This window comes from Haliotis asinina, chromosome 3 (assembly GCF_037392515.1).
Source record: "Haliotis asinina isolate JCU_RB_2024 chromosome 3, JCU_Hal_asi_v2, whole genome shotgun sequence".
Classification (NCBI taxonomy): Eukaryota; Metazoa; Mollusca; class Gastropoda; order Lepetellida; family Haliotidae; genus Haliotis; species Haliotis asinina.
This window is the reverse complement of record NC_090282.1, coordinates 51192403-51213514: the sequence shown is the minus strand read 5'-3', so window position 1 is coordinate 51213514 and position 21112 is coordinate 51192403.

Here is a 21112-nt window from a genome sequence, read left to right as displayed (position 1 = left end):
GTCAAAGGGTCATAGGGGATACATCATGGTTTGGAAATAGGTGAAAATGCGATTCGGAACTACAGGTTTTAAAACCAGCTCAAATGATAGAGGAGGGTACCTGATGGAGTTCTAGAGGGTACAAACACGGTTTTCTGAAGGTCATCTTCGGCACCCCAAGAAGGGTAATCAAGTGAAAGGGTAAAAGTGGATACATCATGGTTTGGGAATAGGTGAAAATGTGAATCGGAGATAGAGCCCTTAAAACCAGCTCAAATGATAGAGGAGAGTTCCTGATGGAGTGCTAGAGGGTCCAAACACAGCTTCGTGAAAGTCATTTTTGGCACCCCAGGAAGGGTAATCCCGTGAAATGGTCAAAGGGGATACATCATGGTTTGGAAATAGGTAAAAAGGTAAATCGGAGCTACAGTTCTAAAAAACAGCTCAAATAATTGAGGAGGGTTCCTGATATAGTGCTAGAGTGTACAAACACAGTTTTGTGAAGGTCAAGTTTGGCACCCGAGGAAGGGTAATCCCGTGAAAGGGTCATAGTGTATACATCATGGTTTGGAAATACGTAAAAATGTGAATCGGAGCTACAGTTCTGAAAAAAACCTCCAATGATAGAGGAGGGTTCCTGATGGAGTGCTAGAGGGTCAAAACACAGTTTCGTGAAAGTCAACTTTGGCACCCGAGGAAGGGTAATCCCGTGAAAGGGTTATAGGGGATACATCATGGTTTGGAAATAGGTAAAAAGGTGAATCGGAGCTACAGTTCTGAAAACCACCTCAAATGATAGAGGAGGGTTCCTGATGGAGTGCTAGAGGGTCAAAACACAGTTTCGTGAAAGTCAAATTTGGCACCCGAGGAAGGGTAATCCCGTGAAAGGGTCATAGGGGATACATCATGGTTGGGAAATAGGTAAAAAGGTGAATCGGAGCTACAGTTCTAAAAACCAGCTCAAATGATAGAGGAGGGTTCCTGATGGAGTGCTAGAGGGTCAAAACACAGTTTCGTGAAAGTCAACTTTGGCACCCGAGGAAGGGTAATCCCGTGAAAGGGTCATAGGGGATACATCATGGTTTGGAAATAGGTAAAAAGGTGAATCGGAGCTAGAGTTCTAAAAACCAGCTCAAATGATAGAGGAGGGTTCCTGATGGAGTGCAAGAGGGTACAAACACAGTTTTCTGAAGGTCAACTTTGGCAAACCACGAAGGGTAATCAAGTGAAAGGGTAATAGTGGATACATCATGGTTTGGAAATAGGTAAAAAGGTGAATCTGAGTTACAGCTCTTAAAACTAGCTCAAATGATAGAGGAGGGTTCCTGATGGAGTGCTAGAGGGTCCAAACAAAGTTTCGTGAAAGTCAACTTGGGCATCCCAGGAAGGGTAATCCCGTGAAACGGTCAAAGAGGATACATCATGGTTTGGAAATAGGTAAAAAGGTAAATCGGAGCTACAGTTCTAGAAAACAGCTCAAATAATAGAGGAGGGTTCCTATTATAGCGCTAGAGTGTACAAACACAGTTTTGTGAAGGTCAAGATTTTCACCCGAGGAAGGGTAATCCCGTGAAAGGGTCATAGTGTATACATCATGGTTTGGAAATACGTAAAAATGTGAATCGGAGCTACAGTTCTGAAAAAAACCTCAAATAATAAAGGAGGGTTCCTGATGGAGTGCTAGAGGGTCAAAACACAGTTTCGTGAAAGTCAAATTTGGCACCCGAGGAAGGGTAATCCCGTGAAAGGGTCATAGGGGATACATCATGGTTTGGAAATAGGTAAAAAGGTGAATTGGAGCTACAGTTCTGAAAACCACCTCAAATGATAGAGGAGGGTTCCTGATGGAGTGCTAGAGGGTCAAAACACAGTTTCGTGAAAGTCAAATTTGGCACCCGAGAAAGGGTAATCCCGTGAAAGGGTCATAGGGGATACATCATGGTTTGGAAATAGGTAAAAATGTGAATCGGAGCTACAGTTCTAAAAACCAGCTCAAATGATAGAGGATTGTACCTGATGGAGTGCTAGAGGGTCAAAACACAAGTTTCTGAAGGTCAAGTTTGGCAAACCCAGGAAGGGTAATCAAGTGAAAGGGTAACAGTGGATACATCATGGTTTGGAAATAGGTAAAAATGTGAATCGGAGTTACAGCTCTTAAAACCAGCTCAAATGATAGCGGAGGGTTCCTGATGGAGTGCTAGAGGGTCCAAACACAGTTTCGTTAAAGTCAACTTTGGCACCCCAGGAAGGGTAATCCCGTCAAAGGGTCATAGGGGATACATCATGGTTTGGAAATAGGTGAAAATGCGATTCGGAACTACAGGTTTTAAAACCAGCTCAAATGATAGAGGAGGGTACCTGATGGAGTTCTAGAGGGTACAAACACGGTTTTCTAAAGGTCAACTTCGGCACCCCAAGAAGGGTAATCAAGTGAAAGGGTAAAAGTGGATACATCATGGTTTGGGAATAGGTGAAAATGTGAATCGGAGATAGAGCCCTTAAAACCAGCTCAAATGATAGAGGAGAGTTCCTGATGGAGTGCTAGAGGGTCCAAACACAGCTTCGTGAAAGTCATTTTTGGCACCCCAGGAAGGGTAATCCCGTGAAATGGTTAAAGGGGATACATCATGGTTTGGAAATAGGTAAAAAGGTAAATCGGAGCTACAGTTCTAAAAAACAGCTCAAATAATTGAGGAGGGTTCCTGATATAGTGCTAGAGTGTACAAACACAGTTTTGTGAAGGTCAAGTTTGGCACCCGAGGAAGGGTAATCCCGTGAAACGGTCAAAGAGGATACATCATGGTTTGGAAATAGGTAAAAAGGTAAATCGGAGCTACAGTTCTAGAAAACAGCTCAAATAATAGAGGAGGGTTCCTATTATAGCGCTAGAGTGTACAAACACAGTTTTGTGAAGGTCAAGATTTTCACCCGAGGAAGGGTAATCCCGTGAAAGGGTCATAGTGTATACATCATGGTTTGGAAATACGTAAAAATGTGAATCGGAGCTACAGTTCTGAAAAAAACCTCAAATAATAAAGGAGGGTTCCTGATGGAGTGCTAGAGGGTCAAAACACAGTTTCGTGAAAGTCAAATTTGGCACCCGAGGAAGGGTAATCCCGTGAAAGGGTCATAGGGGATACATCATGGTTTGGAAATAGGTAAAAAGGTGAATTGGAGCTACAGTTCTGAAAACCACCTCAAATGATAGAGGAGGGTTCCTGATGGAGTGCTAGAGGGTCAAAACACAGTTTTGTGAAAGTCAAATTTGGCACCCGAGAAAGGGTAATCCCGTGAAAGGGTCATAGGGGATACATCATGGTTTGGAAATAGGTAAAAATGTGAATCGGAGCTACAGTTCTAAAAACCAGCTCAAATGATAGAGGATTGTACCTGATGGAGTGCTAGAGGGTCAAAACACAAGTTTCTGAAGGTCAAGTTTGGCAAACCCAGGAAGGGTAATCAAGTGAAAGGGTAACAGTGGATACATCATGGTTTGGAAATAGGTAAAAATGTGAATCGGAGTTACAGCTCTTAAAACCAGCTCAAATGATAGCGGAGGGTTCCTGATGGAGTGCTAGAGGGTCCAAACACAGTTTCGTTAAAGTCAACTTTGGCACCCCAGGAAGGGTAATCCCGTCAAAGGGTCATAGGGGATACATCATGGTTTGGAAATAGGTGAAAATGCGATTCGGAACTACAGGTTTTAAAACCAGCTCAAATGATAGAGGAGGGTACCTGATGGAGTTCTAGAGGGTACAAACACGGTTTTCTAAAGGTCAACTTCGGCACCCCAAGAAGGGTAATCAAGTGAAAGGGTAAAAGTGGATACATCATGGTTTGGGAATAGGTGAAAATGTGAATCGGAGATAGAGCCCTTAAAACCAGCTCAAATGATAGAGGAGAGTTCCTGATGGAGTGCTAGAGGGTCCAAACACAGCTTCGTGAAAGTCATTTTTGGCACCCCAGGAAGGGTAATCCCGTGAAATGGTTAAAGGGGATACATCATGGTTTGGAAATAGGTAAAAAGGTAAATCGGAGCTACAGTTCTAAAAAACAGCTCAAATAATTGAGGAGGGTTCCTGATATAGTGCTAGAGTGTACAAACACAGTTTTGTGAAGGTCAAGTTTGGCACCCGAGGAAGGGTAATCCCGTGAAAGGGTCATAGTGTATACATCATGGTTTGGAAATACGTAAAAATGTGAATCGGAGCTACAGTTCTGAAAAAAACCTCAAATGATAGAGGAGGGTTCCTGATGGAGTGCTAGAGGGACAAAACAAAGTTTCGTGAAAGTCAACTTTGGCACCCGAGGAAGGGTAATCCCGTGAAAGGGTTATAGGGGATACATCATGGTTTGGAAATAGGTAAAAAGGTGAATCGGAGCTACAGTTCTGAAAACCACCTCAAATGATAGAGGAGGGTTCCTGATGGAGTGCTAGAGGGTCAAAACACAGTTTCGTGAAAGTCAAATTTGGCACCCGAGGAAGGGTAATCCCGTGAAAGGGTCATAGGGGATACATCATGGTTGGGAAATAGGTAAAAAGGTGAATCGGAGCTACAGTTCTAAAAACCAGCTCAAATGATAGAGGAGGGTTCCTGATGGAGTGCTAGAGGGTCAAAACACAGTTTCGTGAAAGTCAACTTTGGCACCCGAGGAAGGGTAATCCCGTGAAAGGGTCATAGGGGATACATCATGGTTTGGAAATAGGTAAAAAGGTGAATCGGAGCTAGAGTTCTAAAAACCAGCTCAAATGATAGAGGAGGGTTCCTGATGGAGTGCTAGAGGGTACAAACACAGTTTTCTGAAGGTCAACTTTGGCAAACCACGAAGGGTAATCAAGTGAAAGGGTAATAGTGGATACATCATGGTTTGGAAATAGGTAAAAAGGTGAATCTGAGTTACAGCTCTTAAAACTAGCTCAAATCATAGAGGAGGGTTCCTGATGGAGTGCTAGAGGGTCCAAACAAAGTTTCGTGAAAGTCAACTTGGGCATCCCAGGAAGGGTAATCCCGTGAAACGGTCAAAGGGGATACATCATGGTTTGGAAATAGGTAAAAAGGTAAATCGGAGCTACAGTTCTAGAAAACAGCTCAAATAATAGAGGAGGGTTCCTAATATAGTGCTAGAGTGTACAAACACAGTTTTGTGAATGTCAAGATTTTCACCCGAGGAAGGGTAATCCCGTGAAAGGGTCATAGTGTATACATCATGGTTTGGAAATACGTAAAAATGTGAATCGGAGCTACAGTTCTGAAAAAAACCTCAAATAATAAAGGAGGGTTCCTGATGGAGTGCTAGAGGGTCAAAACACAGTTTCGTGAAAGTCAACTTTGGCACCCGAGGAAGGGTAATCCCGTGAAAGGGTCATAGGGGATACATCATGGTTTGGAAATAGGTAAAAAGGTGAATTGGAGCTACAGTTCTGAAAACCACCTCAAATGATAGAGGAGGGTTCCTGATGGAGTGCTAGAGGGTCAAAACACAGTTTCGTGAAAGTCAAATTTGGCACCCGAGAAAGGGTAATCCCGTGAAAGGGTCATAGGGGATACATCATGGTTGGGAAATAGGTAAAAAGGTGAATCGGAGCTACAGTTCTAATAACCAGCTCAAATGATTGAGGAGGGTTCCTGATGGAGTGCAAGAGGGTCAAAACACAGTTTCGTGAAAGTCAAATTTGGCACCCGAGAAAGGGTAATCCCGTGAAAGGGTCATAGGGGATACATCATGGTTGGGAAATAGGTAAAAAGGTGAATCGGAGCTACAGTTCTAAAAACCAGCTCAAATGATAGAGGATTGTACCTGATGGAGTGCTAGAGGGTCAAAACACAAGTTTCTGAAGGTCAAGTTTGGCAAACCCAGGAAGGGTAATCAAGTGAAAGGGCAACAGTGGATACATCATGGTTTGGAAATAGGTAAAAATGTGAATCGGAGTTACAGCTCTTAAAACCAGCTCAAATGATAGCGGAGGGTTCCTGATGGAGTGCTAGAGGGTCCAAACATAGTTTCGTTAAAGTCAACTTTGGCACCCCAGGAAGGGTAATCCCGTCAAAGGGTCATAGGGGATACATCATGGTTTGGAAATAGGTGAAAATGCGATTCGGAACTACAGGTTTTAAAACCAGCTCAAATGATAGAGGAGGGTACCTGATGGAGTTCTAGAGGGTACAAACACGGTTTTCTGAAGGTCAACTTCGGCACCCCAAGAAGGGTAATCAAGTGAAAGGGTAAAAGTGGATACATCATGGTTTGGGAATAGGTCAAAATGTGAATCGGAGATAGAGCCCTTAAAACCAGCTCAAATGATAGAGGAGAGTTCCTGATGGAGTGCTAGAGGGTCCAAACACAGCTTCGTGAAAGTCATTTTTGGCACCCCAGGAAGGGTAATCCCGTGAAACGGTCAAAGGGGATACATCATGGTTTGGAAATAGGTAAAAAGGTAAATCGGAGCTACAGTTCTAAAAAACAGCTCAAATAATTGAGGAGGGTTCCTGATATAGTGCTAGAGTGTACAAACACAGTTTTGTGAAGGTCAAGTTTGGCACCCGAGGAAGGGTAATCCCGTGAAAGGGTCATAGTGTATACATCATGGTTTGGAAATACGTAAAAATGTGAATCGGAGCTACAGTTCTGAAAAAAACCTCAAATGATAGAGGAGGGTTCCTGATGGAGTGCTAGAGGGTCAAAAACAGTTTCGTGAAAGTCAACTTTGGCACCCGAGGAAGGGTAATCCCGTGAAAGGGTTATAGGGGATACATCATGGTTTGGAAATAGGTAAAAAGGTGAATCGGAGCTACAGTTCTGAAAACCACCTCAAATGATAGAGGAGGGTTCCTGATGGAGTGCTAGAGGGTCAAAACACAGTTTCGTGAAAGTCAAATTTGGCACCCGAGGAAGGGTAATCCCGTGAAAGGGTCATAGGGGATACATCATGGTTGGGAAATAGGTAAAAAGGTGAATCGGAGCTACAGTTCTAAAAACCAGCTCAAATGATAGAGGAGGGTTCCTGATGGAGTGCTAGAGGGTCAAAACACAGTTTCGTGAAAGTCAACTTTGGCACCCGAGGAAGGGTAATCCCGTGAAAGGGTCATAGGGGATACATCATGGTTTGGAAATAGGTAAAAAGGTGAATCGGAGCTAGAGTTCTAAAAACCAGCTCAAATGATAGAGGAGGGTTCCTGATGGAGTGCAAGAGGGTACAAACACAGTTTTCTGAAGGTCAACTTTGGCACCCCACGAAGGGTAATCAAGTGAAAGGGTCATAGGGGATACATCATGGTTTGGAAATAGGTAGAAAGGTGAATCGGAGTTACAGCTCTTAAAACCAGCTCAAATGATAGAGGAGGGCTCCTGATTGAGTGCTAGAGGGTCCAAACACAGTTTCGTGAAAGTCAACTTGGGCACCCCAGGAAGGGTATTCCCGTGAAACGGTCAAAATGGATACATCATGGTTTGGAAATAGGTAAAAATGTGAATCGGAGCTACAGTTCTGAAAACCACCTCAAATGATAGAGGAGGGTTCCTGATGGAGTGCTAGAGGGTCAAAACACAGTTTCGTGAAAGTCAAGTTTCGGACCCCTGAACGGGTAATCACGTGAAATTGTAATAGTGGGAACATCATGTTTGGAAATAGGTAAGAATGTGAATCGGAGTTACAGCTCTTAAAACCATTTCAAATGATGGAGAAGGCTTCCTGATTTAGTGCTAGAGGGTCAAAACAAAGTTTCGTGAAAGTCAACTTGGGCACCCCAGGAAGGGTAATCTCGTGAAAAAAGTCAAAGGGGATACATCATGGTTTGGAAATAGGTAAAAAGGTGAATCGGAGCTACAGTTCTGAAAAAAACATCAAATGATAGATGAGGGTTCCTGATGGAGTGCTAGAGGGTCAAAACAAAGTTTCGTGAAAGTCAACTTTAATCCCGTGAAAGGGTCATAGGGGATACATCATGGTTGGGAAATAGGTAAAAAGGTGAATAGGAGCTACAGTTCTGAAAACCACCTCAAATAATAGAGGAGGGTTCCTGATGGAGTGCTAGAGGGTCAAAACACAGTTTCGTGAAAGTCAACTTTGGCACCCCAGGAAGGGTAATCCCGTCAAAGGGTCATAGGGGATACATCATGGTTTGGAAATAGGTGAAAATGCGATTCGGAACTACAGGTTTTAAAACCAGCTCAAATGATAGAGGAGGGTACCTGATGGAGTGCTAGGGGGTACAAACACGGTTTTCTGAAGGTCAACTTCGGCACCCCAAGAAGGGTAATCAAGTGAAAGGGTAAAAGTGGATACATCATGGTTTGGAAATAGGTGAAAATGTGAATCGGAGATAGAGCCCTTAAAACCAGCTCAAATGATAGAGGAGGGTTCCTGATGGAGTGCTAGAGGGTCCAAACACAGTTTCGTGAAAGTCGACTTTGGCACCCCAGGAAGGGTAATCCCGTGAAACGGTCAAAGGGGATAGATCATGGTTTGGAAATAGGTAAAAAGGTAAATCGGAGCTACAGTTCTAAAAAACAGGTCAAATAATAGAGGAGGGTTCCTGATATAGTGCTAGAGTGTACAAACACAGTTTTGTGAAAGTCAACTTTGGCACCCCAGAAAGGGTAATCCCGTAAAAGGGTCATAGTGTATACATCATGGTTTGGAAATACGTAAAAATGTGAATCGGAGCTACAGTTCTGAAAAAAACCTCAAATGATAGAGGAAGGTTCCTGATGGAGTGCTAGAGGGTCAAAACACAGTTTCGTGAAAGTCAACTTTGGCACCCGAGGAAGGGTAATCCCGTGAAAGGGTCATAGGGGATACATCATGGTTTGGAAATAGGTAAAAAGGTGAATCGGAGCTACAGTTCTGAAAACCACCTCAAATGATAGAGGAGGGTTCCTGATGGAGTGCTAGAGGGTCAAAACACAGTTTCGTGAAAGTCAAATTTGGCACCCGAGAAAGTGTAATCCCGTGAAAGGGTCATAGGGGATACATCATGGTTGGGAAATAGGTAAAAAGGTGAATCGGAGCTACAGTTCTAAAAAACAGCTCAAATAATAGAGGAGGGTTCCTGATATAGTGCTAGAGTGTACAAACACAGTTTTGTGAAGGTCAAGTTTGGCACCCCAGAAAGAGTAATCCCGTAAAAGGGTCATAGTGTATACATCATGGTTTGGAAACACGTAAAAATGTGAATCGGAGCTACAGTTCTGAAAAAAACCTGAAATGATAGAGGAGGGTTCCTGATGGAGTGCTAGAGGGTCAAAACACAGTTTCGTGAAAGTCAAATTTGGCACCCGAGGAAGGGTAATCCCGTGAAAGGGTCATAGGGGATACATCATGGTTTGGAAATAGGTAAAAAGGTGAATCGGAGCTACAGTTCTAAAAACCAGCTCAAATGATAGAGGAGGATTCCTGATGGAGTGCAAGAGGGTACAAACACAGTTTTCTGAAGGTCAACTTTGGCACCCCACGAAGGGTAATCAAGTGAAAGGGTAATAGTGGATACATCATGGTTTGGAAATAGGTAGAAAGGTGAATCGGAGTTACAGCTCTTAAAACCAGCTCAAATGATAGAGGAGGGCTCCTGATTGAGTGCTAGAGGGTCCAAACACAGTTTCGTGAAAGTCAACTTGGGCACCCCAGGAAGGGTATTCCCGTGAAACGGTCAAAATGGATACATCATGGTTTGGAAATAGGTAAAAATGTGAATCGGAGCTACAGTTCTGAAAACCACCTCAAATGATAGAGGAGGGTTCCTGATGGAGTGCTAGAGGGTCAAAACACAGTTTCGTGAAAGTCAAGTTTCGGACCCCTGAACGGGTAATCACGTGAAATTGTAATAGTGGGAACATCATGTTTGGAAATAGGTAAGAATGTGAATCGGAGTTACAGCTCTTAAAACCATTTCAAATGATGGAGAAGGCTTCCTGATTTAGTGCTAGAGGGTCAAAACAAAGTTTCGTGAAAGTCAACTTGGGCACCCCAGGAAGGGTAATCTCGTGAAAAAAGTCAAAGGGGATACATCATGGTTTGGAAATAGGTAAAAAGGTGAATCGGAGCTACAGTTCTGAAAAAAACATCAAATGATAGATGAGGGTTCCTGATGGAGTGCTAGAGGGTCAAAACAAAGTTTCGTGAAAGTCAACTTTAATCCCGTGAAAGGGTCATAGGGGATACATCATGGTTGGGAAATAGGTAAAAAGGTGAATAGGAGCTACAGTTCTGAAAACCACCTCAAATAATAGAGGAGGGTTCCTGATGGAGTGCTAGAGGGTCAAAACACAGTTTCGTGAAAGTCAACTTTGGCACCCCAGGAAGGGTAATCCCGTCAAAGGGTCATAGGGGATACATCATGGTTTGGAAATAGGTGAAAATGCGATTCGGAACTACAGGTTTTAAAACCAGCTCAAATGATAGAGGAGGGTACCTGATGGAGTGCTAGGGGGTACAAACACGGTTTTCTGAAGGTCAACTTCGGCACCCCAAGAAGGGTAATCAAGTGAAAGGGTAAAAGTGGATACATCATGGTTTGGAAATAGGTGAAAATGTGAATCGGAGATAGAGCCCTTAAAACCAGCTCAAATGATAGAGGAGGGTTCCTGATGGAGTGCTAGAGGGTCCAAACACAGTTTCGTGAAAGTCGACTTTGGCACCCCAGGAAGGGTAATCCCGTGAAACGGTCAAAGGGGATAGATCATGGTTTGGAAATAGGTAAAAAGGTAAATCGGAGCTACAGTTCTAAAAAACAGGTCAAATAATAGAGGAGGGTTCCTGATATAGTGCTAGAGTGTACAAACACAGTTTTGTGAAAGTCAACTTTGGCACCCCAGAAAGGGTAATCCCGTAAAAGGGTCATAGTGTATACATCATGGTTTGGAAATACGTAAAAATGTGAATCGGAGCTACAGTTCTGAAAAAAACCTCAAATGATAGAGGAGGGTTCCTGATGGAGTGCTAGAGGGTCAAAACACAGTTTCGTGAAAGTCAACTTTGGCACCCGAGGAAGGGTAATCCCGTGAAAGGGTCATAGGGGATACATCATGGTTTGGAAATAGGTAAAAAGGTGAATCGGAGCTACAGTTCTGAAAACCACCTCAAATGATAGAGGAGGGTTCCTGATGGAGTGCTAGAGGGTCAAAACACAGTTTCGTGAAAGTCAAATTTGGCACCCGAGAAAGTGTAATCCCGTGAAAGGGTCATAGGGGATACATCATGGTTGGGAAATAGGTAAAAAGGTGAATCGGAGCTACAGTTCTAAAAAACAGCTCAAATAATAGAGGAGGGTTCCTCATATAGTGCTAGAGTGTACAAACACAGTTTTGTGAAGGTCAAGTTTGGCACCCCAGAAAGAGTAATCCCGTAAAAGGGTCATAGTGTATACATCATGGTTTGGAAATACGTAAAAATGTGAATCGGAGCTACAGTTCTGAAAAAAACCTCAAATGATAGAGGAGGGTTCCTGATGGAGTGCTAGAGGGTCAAAACACAGTTTCGTGAAAGTCAAATTTGGCACCCGAGGAAGGGTAATCCCGTGAAAGGGTCATAGGGGATACATCATGGTTTGGAAATAGGTAAAAAGGTGAAAAGGAGCTACAGTTCTAAAAACCAGCTCAAATGATAGAGGAGGATTCCTGATGGAGTGCAAGAGGGTACAAACACAGTTTTCTGAAGGTCAACTTTGGCACCCCACGAAGTGTAATCCCGTGAAAGGGTCATAGGGGATACATCATGGTTGGGAAATAGGTAAAAAGGTGAATCGGAGCTACAGTTCTAAAAAACAGCTCAAATAATAGAGGAGGGTTCCTGATATAGTGCTAGAGTGTACAAACACAGTTTTGTGAAGGTCAAGTTTGGCACCCCAGAAAGAGTAATCCCGTAAAAGGGTCATAGTGTATACATCATGGTTTGGAAATACGTAAAAATGTGAATCGGAGCTACAGTTCTGAAAAAAACCTCAAATGATAGAGGAGGGTTCCTGATGGAGTGCTAGAGGGTCAAAACACAGTTTCGTGAAAGTCAAATTTGGCACCCGAGGAAGGGTAATCCCGTGAAAGGGTCATAGGGGATACATCATGGTTTGGAAATAGGTAAAAAGGTGAATCGGAGCTACAGTTCTAAAAACCAGCTCAAATGATAGAGGAGGATTCCTGATGGAGTGCAAGAGGGTACAAACACAGTTTTCTGAAGGTCAACTTTGGCACCCCACGAAGGGTAATCAAGTGAAAGGGTGATAGTGGATACATCATGGTTTGGAAATAGGTAGAAAGGTGAATCGGAGTTACAGCTCTTAAAACCAGCTCAAATGATAGAGGAGGACTCCTGATTGAGTGCTAGAGGGTCCAAACACAGTTTCGTGAAAGTCAACTTGGGCACCCCAGGAAGGGTATTCCCGTGAAACGGTCAAAATGGATACATCATGGTTTGGAAATAGGTAAAAATGTGAATCGGAGCTACAGTTCTGAAAACCACCTCAAATGATAGAGGAGGGTTCCTGATGGAGTGCTAGAGGGTCAAAACACAGTTTCGTGAAAGTCAAGTTTCGGACCCCTGAACGGGTAATCACGTGAAATTGTAATAGTGGGAACATCATGTTTGGAAATAGGTAAGAATTTGAATCGGAGTTACAGCTCTTAAAACCATTTCAAATGATGGAGAAGGCTTCCTGATTTAGTGCTAGAGGGTCAAAACAAAGTTTCGTGAAAGTCAACTTGGGCACCCCAGGAAGGGTAATCTCGTGAAAAAAGTCAAAGGGGATACATCATGGTTTGGAAATAGTTAAAAAGGTGAATCGGAGCTACAGTTCTGAAAAAAACATCAAATGATAGATGAGGGTTCCTGATGGAGTGCTAGAGGGTCAAAACAAAGTTTCGTGAAAGTCAACTTTAATCCCGTGAAAGGGTCATAGGGGATACATCATGGTTGGGAAATAGGTAAAAAGGTGAATAGGAGCTACAGTTCTGAAAACCACCTCAAATAATAGAGGAGGGTTCCTGATGGAGTGCTAGAGGGTCAAAACACAGTTTCGTGAAAGTCAAATTTGGCACCCGAGGAAGGGTAATCCCGTGAAAGGGTCATAGGGGATACATCATGGTTTGGAAATAGGTAAAAAGGTGAATCGGAGCTACAGTTCTAAAAACCAGCTCAAATGATAGAGGAGGATTCCTGATGGAGTGCAAGAGGGTACAAACACAGTTTTCTGAAGGTCAACTTTGGCACCCCACGAAGGGTAATCAAGTGAAAGGGTAATAGTGGATACATCATGGTTTGGAAATAGGTAGAAAGGTGAATCGGAGCTACAGCTCTTAAAACCAGCTCAAGTGATAGAGGAGGGCTCCTGATTGAGTGCTAGAGGGTCCAAACACAGTTTCGTGAAAGTCAACTTTGGCACCCCAGGAAGGGTAATCCCGTGAAACGGTCATAGTGATGGTTTGGAAATACGTAAAAATGTGAATCGGAGCTACAGTTCTGAAAAAAACCTCAAATGATAGAGGAGGGTTCCTGATGGAGTGCTAGAGGGTCAAAACACAGTTTCGTGAAAGTCAACTTTGGCACCCGAGGAAGGGTAATCCCGTGAAAGGGTCATAGGGGATACATCATGGTTTGGAAATAGGTAAAAAGGTGAATCGGAGCTACAGTTCTGAAAACCACCTCAAATGATAGAGGAGGGTTCCTGATGGAGTGCTAGAGGGTCAAAACACAGTTTCGTGAAAGTCAACTTTGGCACCCGAGGAAGGGTAATCCCGTGAAAGGGTCATAGGGGATACATCATGGTTTGGAAATAGGTAAAAAGGTGAATCGGAGCTACAGTTCTGAAAACCACCTCAAATGATAGAGGAGGGTTCCTGATGGAGTGCTAGAGGGTCAAAACACAGTTTCGTGAAAGTCAACTTTGGCACCCGAGGAAGGGTAATCCCCTGACAGGGTCATAGGGGATACATCATGGTTTGGAAATAGGTAAAAAGGTGAATCGGAGCTACAGTTCTGAAAACCACCTCAAATGATAGAGGAGGGTTCCTGATGGAGTGCTAGAGGGTCAAAACACAGTTTCGTGAAAGTCAACTTTGGCACCCGAGGAAGGGTAATCCCGTGAAAGGGTCAAAGGGGATACATCATGGTTGGGAAATAGGTAAAAAGGTGAATCGGAGCTACAGTTCTAAAAACCAGCTCAAATGATAGAGGAGGGTTCCTGATGGAGTGCTAGAGGGTCAAAACACAGTTTCGTGAAAGTCAACTTTTGCACCCGAGGAAGGGTAATCCCGTGAAAGGGTCATAGGGGATACATCATGGTTTGGAAATAGGTAAAAAGGTGAATCGGAGCTACAGTTCTAAGAACCAGCTCAAATGATAGAGGAGGATTCCTGATGGATTGCAAGAGGGTACAAACACAGTTTTCTGAAGGTCAACTTTGGCACCCCACGAAGGGTAATCAAGTGAAAGGGTAATAGTGGATACATCATGGTTTGGAAATAAGTAAAAAGGTGAATCGGAGGTACAGCTCTTAAAACCAGCTCAAATGATAGAGGAGGGTTCCTGATTGAGTGCTAGAGGGTCCAAGCAAAGTTTCGTGAAAGTCAACTTGGGCACCCCAGGAAGGGTAATCTCGTGAAAAAAGTCAAAGGGGATACATCATGGTTTGGAAATACGTAAAAATGTGAATCGGAGCTACAGTTCTGAAAAAAACATCAAATGATAGATGAGGGTTCCTGATGGAGTGCTAGAGGGTCAAAACAAAGTTTCGTGAAAGTCAACTTTAATCCCGTGAAAGGGTCATAGGGGATACATCATTGTTGGGAAATAGGTAAAAAGGTGAATAGGAGCTACAGTTCTGAAAACCACCTCAAATAATAGAGGAGGGTTCCTGATGGAGTGCTAGAGGGTCAAAACACAGTTTCGTGAAAGTCAAATTTGGCACCCGAGGAAGGGTAATCCCGTGAAAGGGTCATAGGGGATACATCATGGTTTGGAAATAGGTAAAAAGGTGAATCGGAGCTACAGTTCTAAAAACCAGCTCAAATGATAGAGGAGGATTCCTGATGGAGTGCAAGAGGGTACAAACACAGTTTTCTGAAGGTCAACTTTGGCACCCCACGAAGGGTAATCAAGTGAAAGGGTAATAGTGGATACATCATGGTTTGGAAATAGGTAGAAAGGTGAATCGGAGCTACAGCTCTTAAAACCAGCTCAAGTGATAGAGGAGGGCTCCTGATTGAGTGCTAGAGGGTCCAAACACAGTTTCGTGAAAGTCAACTTTGGCACCCCAGGAAGGGTAATCCCGTGAAACGGTCATAGTGATGGTTTGGAAATACGTAAAAATGTGAATCGGAGCTACAGTTCTGAAAAAAACCTCAAATGATAGAGGAGGGTTCCTGATGGAGTGCTAGAGGGTCAAAACACAGTTTCGTGAAAGTCAACTTTGGCACCCGAGGAAGGGTAATCCCGTGAAAGGGTCATAGGGGATACATCATGGTTTGGAAATAGGTAAAAAGGTGAATCGGAGCTACAGTTCTGAAAACCACCTCAAATGATAGAGGAGGGTTCCTGATGGAGTGCTAGAGGGTCAAAACACAGTTTCGTGAAAGTCAACTTTGGCACCCGAGGAAGGGTAATCCCGTGAAAGGGTCATAGGGGATACATCATGGTTTGGAAATAGGTAAAAAGGTGAATCGGAGCTACAGTTCTGAAAACCACCTCAAATGATAGAGGAGGGTTCCTGATGGAGTGCTAGAGGGTCAAAACACAGTTTCGTGAAAGTCAACTTTGGCACCCGAGGAAGGGTAATCCCGTGACAGGGTCATAGGGGATACATCATGGTTTGGAAATAGGTAAAAAGGTGAATCGGAGCTACAGTTCTGAAAACCAGCTCAAATGATAGAGGATTGTACCTGATGGAGTGCTAGAGGGTACAAACACAAGTTTGTGAAGGTCAATTTTGGCAAACCCAGGAAGGGTAATCAAGTGAAAGGGTAATAGTGAATACATCATGGTTTGGAAATAGGTGAAAATGAGAATCGGAGCTACAGCTCTTAAAACCAGCTCAAATGATAGAGGAGGGTTCCTGATTGAGTGCTAGAGGGTCAAAACACAGTTTCGTGAAAGTCAAATTTGGCACCCGAGGAAGGGTAATCCCGTGAAAGGGTCATAGTGTATACATCATGGTTTGGAAATAGGGAAAAAGGTGAATCGGAGCTACAGTTCTAAAAACCAGCTCAAATGATAGAGGAGGGTTCCTGATGGAGTGCAAGAGGGTACAAACACAGTTTTCTGAAGGTCAACTTTGGCACCCCACGAAGGGTAATCAAGTGAAAGGGTAATAGTGGATACATCATGGTTTGGAAATAGGTAGAAAGGTGAATCGGAGTTACAGCTCTTAAAACCAGCTCAAATGATAGAGGAGGGCTCCTGATTGAGTGCTAGAGGGTCCAAACACAGTTTCGTGAAAGTCACCTTGGGCACCCCAGGAAGGGTATTCCCGTGAAACGGTCAAAAGGGATACATCATGGTTTGGAAATAGGTAAAAATGTGAATCGGAGCTACAGTTCTGAAAACCACCTCAAATGATAGAGGAGGGTTCCTGATGGAGTGCTAGAGGGTCAAAACACAGTTTCGTGAAAGTCAACTTTGGCACCCGAGGAAGGGTAATCCCGTGAAAGGGTCATAGGGGATACATCATGGTTGGGAAATAGGTAAAAAGGTGAATCGGAGCTACAGTTCTAAAAACCAGCTCAAATGATAGAGGAGGGTTCCTGATGGAGTGCTAGAGGGTCAAAACACAGTTTCGTGAAAGTCAACTTTTGCACCCGAGGAAGGGTAATCCCGTGAAAGGGTCATTGGGGATACATCATGGTTTGGAAATAGGTAAAAAGGTGAATCGGAGCTACAGTTCTAAGAACCAGCTCAAATGATAGAGGAGGATTCCTGATGGATTGCAAGAGGGTACAAACACAGTTTTCTGAAGGTCAACTTTGGCACCCCACGAAGGGTAATCAAGTGAAAGGGTAATAGTGGATACATCATGGTTTGGAAATAAGTAAAAAGGTGAATCGGAGTTACAGCTCTTAAAACCAGCTCAAATGATAGAGGAGGGTTCCTGATTGAGTGCTAGAGGGTCCAAGCAAAGTTTCGTGAAAGTCAACTTGGGCACCCCAGGAAGGGTAATCTCGTGAAAAAAGTCAAAGGGGATACATCATGGTTTGGAAATACGTAAAAATGTGAATCGGAGCTACAGTTCTGAAAAAAACCTCAAATGATAGAGGAGGGTTCCTGATGGAGTGCTAGAGGGTCAAAACAAAGTTTCGTGAAAGTCAACTTTAATTCCGTGAAAGGGTCATAGGGGATACATCATGGTTGGGAAATAGGTAAAAAGGTGAATAGGAGCTACAGTTCTGAAAAGCACCTCAAATAATAGAGGAGGGTTCCTGATGGAGTGCTAGAGGGTCATAACACAGTTTTGTGAAAGTCAACTTTGGCACCCGAGAAAGGGCAATTCCGTGAAAGGGTCATAGGGGATACATCATGGTTTGGAAAAAGGAAAAAATTTGAATCGGAGCTACAGTTCTAAAAACCACCTCAAATGATAGAGGATTGTACCTGATGGAGTGCTAGAGGGTACAAACACAAGTTTGTGAAGGTCAATTTTGGCAAACCCAGGAAGGGTAATCAAGTGAAAGGGTAATAGTGAATACATCATGGTTTGGAAATAGGTAAAAATGTGAATCGGAGCTACAGCTCTTAAAACCAGCTCAAATGATAGAGGAGGGTTCCTGATTGAGTGCTAGAGGGTCAAAACACAGTTTCGTGAAAGTCAAATTTGGCACCCGAGGAAGGGTAATCCCGTGAAAGGGTCATAGTGTATACATCATGGTTTGGAAATAGGGAAAAAGGTGAATCGGAGCTACAGTTCTAAAAACCAGCTCAAATGATAGAGGAGGATTCCTGATGGAGTGCAAGAGGGTACAAACACAGTTTTCTGAAGGTCAACTTTGGCACCCCACGAAGGGTAATCAAGTGAAAGGGTAATAGTGGATACATCATGGTTTGGAAATAGGTAGAAAGGTGAATCGGAGTTACAGCTCTTAAAACCAGCTCAAATGATAGAGGAGGGTTCCTGATTGAGTGCTAGAGGGTCCAAACACAGTTTCGTGAAAGTCAACTTGGGCACCCCAGGAAGGGTATTCCCGTGAAACGGTCAAAAGGGATACATCATGGTTTGGAAATAGGTAAAAATGTGAATCGGAGCTACAGTTCTGAAAACCACCTCAAATGATAGAGGAGGGTTCCTGATGGAGTGCTAGAGGGTCAAAACACAGTTTCGTGAAAGTCAACTTTGGCACCCGAGGAAGGGTAATCCCGTGACAGGGTCATAGGGGATACATCATGGTTTGGAAATAGGTAAAAAGGTGAATCGGAGCTACAGTTCTGAAAACCACCTCAAATGATAGAGGAGGCTTCCTGATGGAGAGCTAGAGGGTCAAAACACAGTTTCGTGAAAGTCAACTTTGGCACCCGAGGAAGGGTAATCCCGTGAAAGGGTCATAGGGGATACATCATGGTTTGGAAATAGGTGAAAATGCGATTCGGAACTACAGGTTTTAAAACCAGCTCAAATGATAGAGGAGGGTACCTGATGGAGTGCTAGGGGGTACAAACACGGTTTTCTGAAGGTCAACTTCGGCACCCCAAGAAGGGTAATCAAGTGAAAGGGTAAAAGTGGATACATCATGGTTTGGAAATAGGTGAAAATGTGAATCGGAGATAGAGCCCTTAAAACCAGCTCAAATGATAGAGGAGGGTTCCTGATGGAGTGCTAGAGGGTCCAAACACAGTTTCGTGAAAGTCGACTTTGGCACCCCAGGAAGGGTAATCCCGTGAAACGGTCAAAGGGGATACATCATGGTTTGGAAATAGGTAAAAAGGTAAATCGGAGCTACAGTTCTAAAAAACAGGTCAAATAGTAGAGGAGGGTTCCTGATATAGTGCTAGAGTGTACAAACACAGTTTTGTGAAGGTCAAGTTTGGCACCCCAGAAAGGGTAATCCCGTAAAAGGGTCATAGTGTATACATCATGGTTTGGAAATACGTAAAAATGTGAATCGGAGCTACAATTCTGAAAAAAACCTCAAATGATAGAGGAGGGTTCCTGATGGAGTGCTAGAGGGTCAAAACACAGTTTCGTGAAAGTCAACTTTGGCACCCGAGGAAGGGTAATCCCGTGAAAGGGTCATAGGGGATACATCATGGTTTGGAAATAGGTAAAAAGGTGAATCGGAGCTACAGTTCTGAAAACCACCTCAAATGATAGAGGAGGGTTCCTGATGGAGTGCTAGAGGGTCAAAACACAGTTTCGTGAAAGTCAAATTTGGCACCCGAGAAAGGGTAATCCCGTGAAAGGGTCATAGGGGATACATCATGGTTGGGAAATAGGTAAAAAGGTGAATCGGAGCTACAGTTCTAAAAACCAGCTCAAATGATAGAGGAGGGTTCCTGATGGAGTGCTAGAGGGTACAAACACAGTTTTCTGAAGGTCAACTTTGGCACCCCACGAAGGGTAATCAAGTGAAAGGGTCATAGTGGATACATCATGGTTTGGAAATAGGTAAAAATGTGAATCGGAGTTACAGCTCTTAAAACCAGCTCAAATGATAGAGGAGGGTTCCTGATTGAGTGCTAGAGGGTCAAAACACAGTTTCGTGAAAGTCAAATTTGGCACCCGAGGAAGGGTAATCCCGTGAAAGGGTCATAGGGGATACATCATGGTTTGGAAATAGGTAAAAAGGTGAATCGGAGCTACAGTTCTAAAAACCAGCTCAAATGATAGAGGAGGATTCCTGATGGAGTGCAAGAGGGTACAAACACAGTTTTCTGAAGGTCAACTTTGGCACCCCACGAAGGGTAATCAAGTGAAAGGGTAATAGTGGATACATCATGGTTTGGAAATAGGTAGAAAGGTGAATCGGAGTTACAGCTCTTAAAACCAGCTCAAATGATAGAGGAGGGATCCTGATGGAGTGCTAGAGGGTCAAAACACAGTTTCGTGAAAGTCAAGTTTCGGACCCCTGAACGGGTAATCACGTGAAATTGTAATAGTGGGAACATCATGTTTGGAAATAGGTAAGAATATGAATCGGAGTTACAGCTCTTAAAACCATTTCAAATGATGGAGAAGGCTTCCTGATTTAGTGCTAGAGGGTCAAAACAAAGTTTCGTGAAAGTCAACTTGGGCACCCCAGGAAGGGTAATCCCGTAAAAGGGTCATAGTGTATAGATCATGGTTTGGAAATACGTAAAAATGTGAATCGGAGCTACAGTTCTGAAAAAAACCTCAAATGATAGAGGAGGGTTCCTGATGGAGTGCTAGAGGGTCAAAACACAGTTTCGTGAAAGTCAACTTTGGCACCCGAGGAAGGGTAATCCCGTGAAAGGGTCATAGGGGATACATCATGGTTTGGAAATAGGTAAAAAGGTGAATCGGAGCTACAGTTCTGAAAACCACCTCAAATGATAGAGGAGGGTTCCTGATGGAGTGCTAGAGGGTCAAAACACAGTTTCGTGAAAGTCAAATTTGGCACCCGAGAAAGGGTAATCCCGTGAAAGGGTCATAGGGGATACATCATGGTTGGGAAATAGGTAAAAAGGTGAATCGGAGCTACAGTTCTAAAAAACAGCTCAAATAATAGAGGAGGGTTCCTGATATAGTGCTAGAGTGTACAAACACAGTTTTGTGAAGGTCAAGTTTGGCACCCCAGAAAGAGTAATCCCGTAAAAGGGTCATAGTGTATACATCATGGTTTGGAAATACGTAAAAATGTGAATCGGAGCTACAGTTCTGAAAAAAACCTCAAATGATAGAGGAGGGTTCCTGATGGAGTGCTAGAGGGTCCAAACACAGTTTCGTGAAGGTCAACTTTGGAACCCGAGGAAGGGTAGTCCCGTGACAGGGTCATAGGGGATACATCATGGTTTGGAAAAAGGTAAAAATGTGAATCGGAGCTACAGTTCTGAAACCACCTCAAATGATAGAGGAGGGTTCCTGATGGAGTGCTAGAGGGTCCAAACACAGTTTCGTGAAAGTCAAATTTGGCACCCGAGAAAGGGTAATCCCGTGAAAGGGTCATAGGGGATACATCATGGTTTGGAAATAGGTAAAAAGGTGAA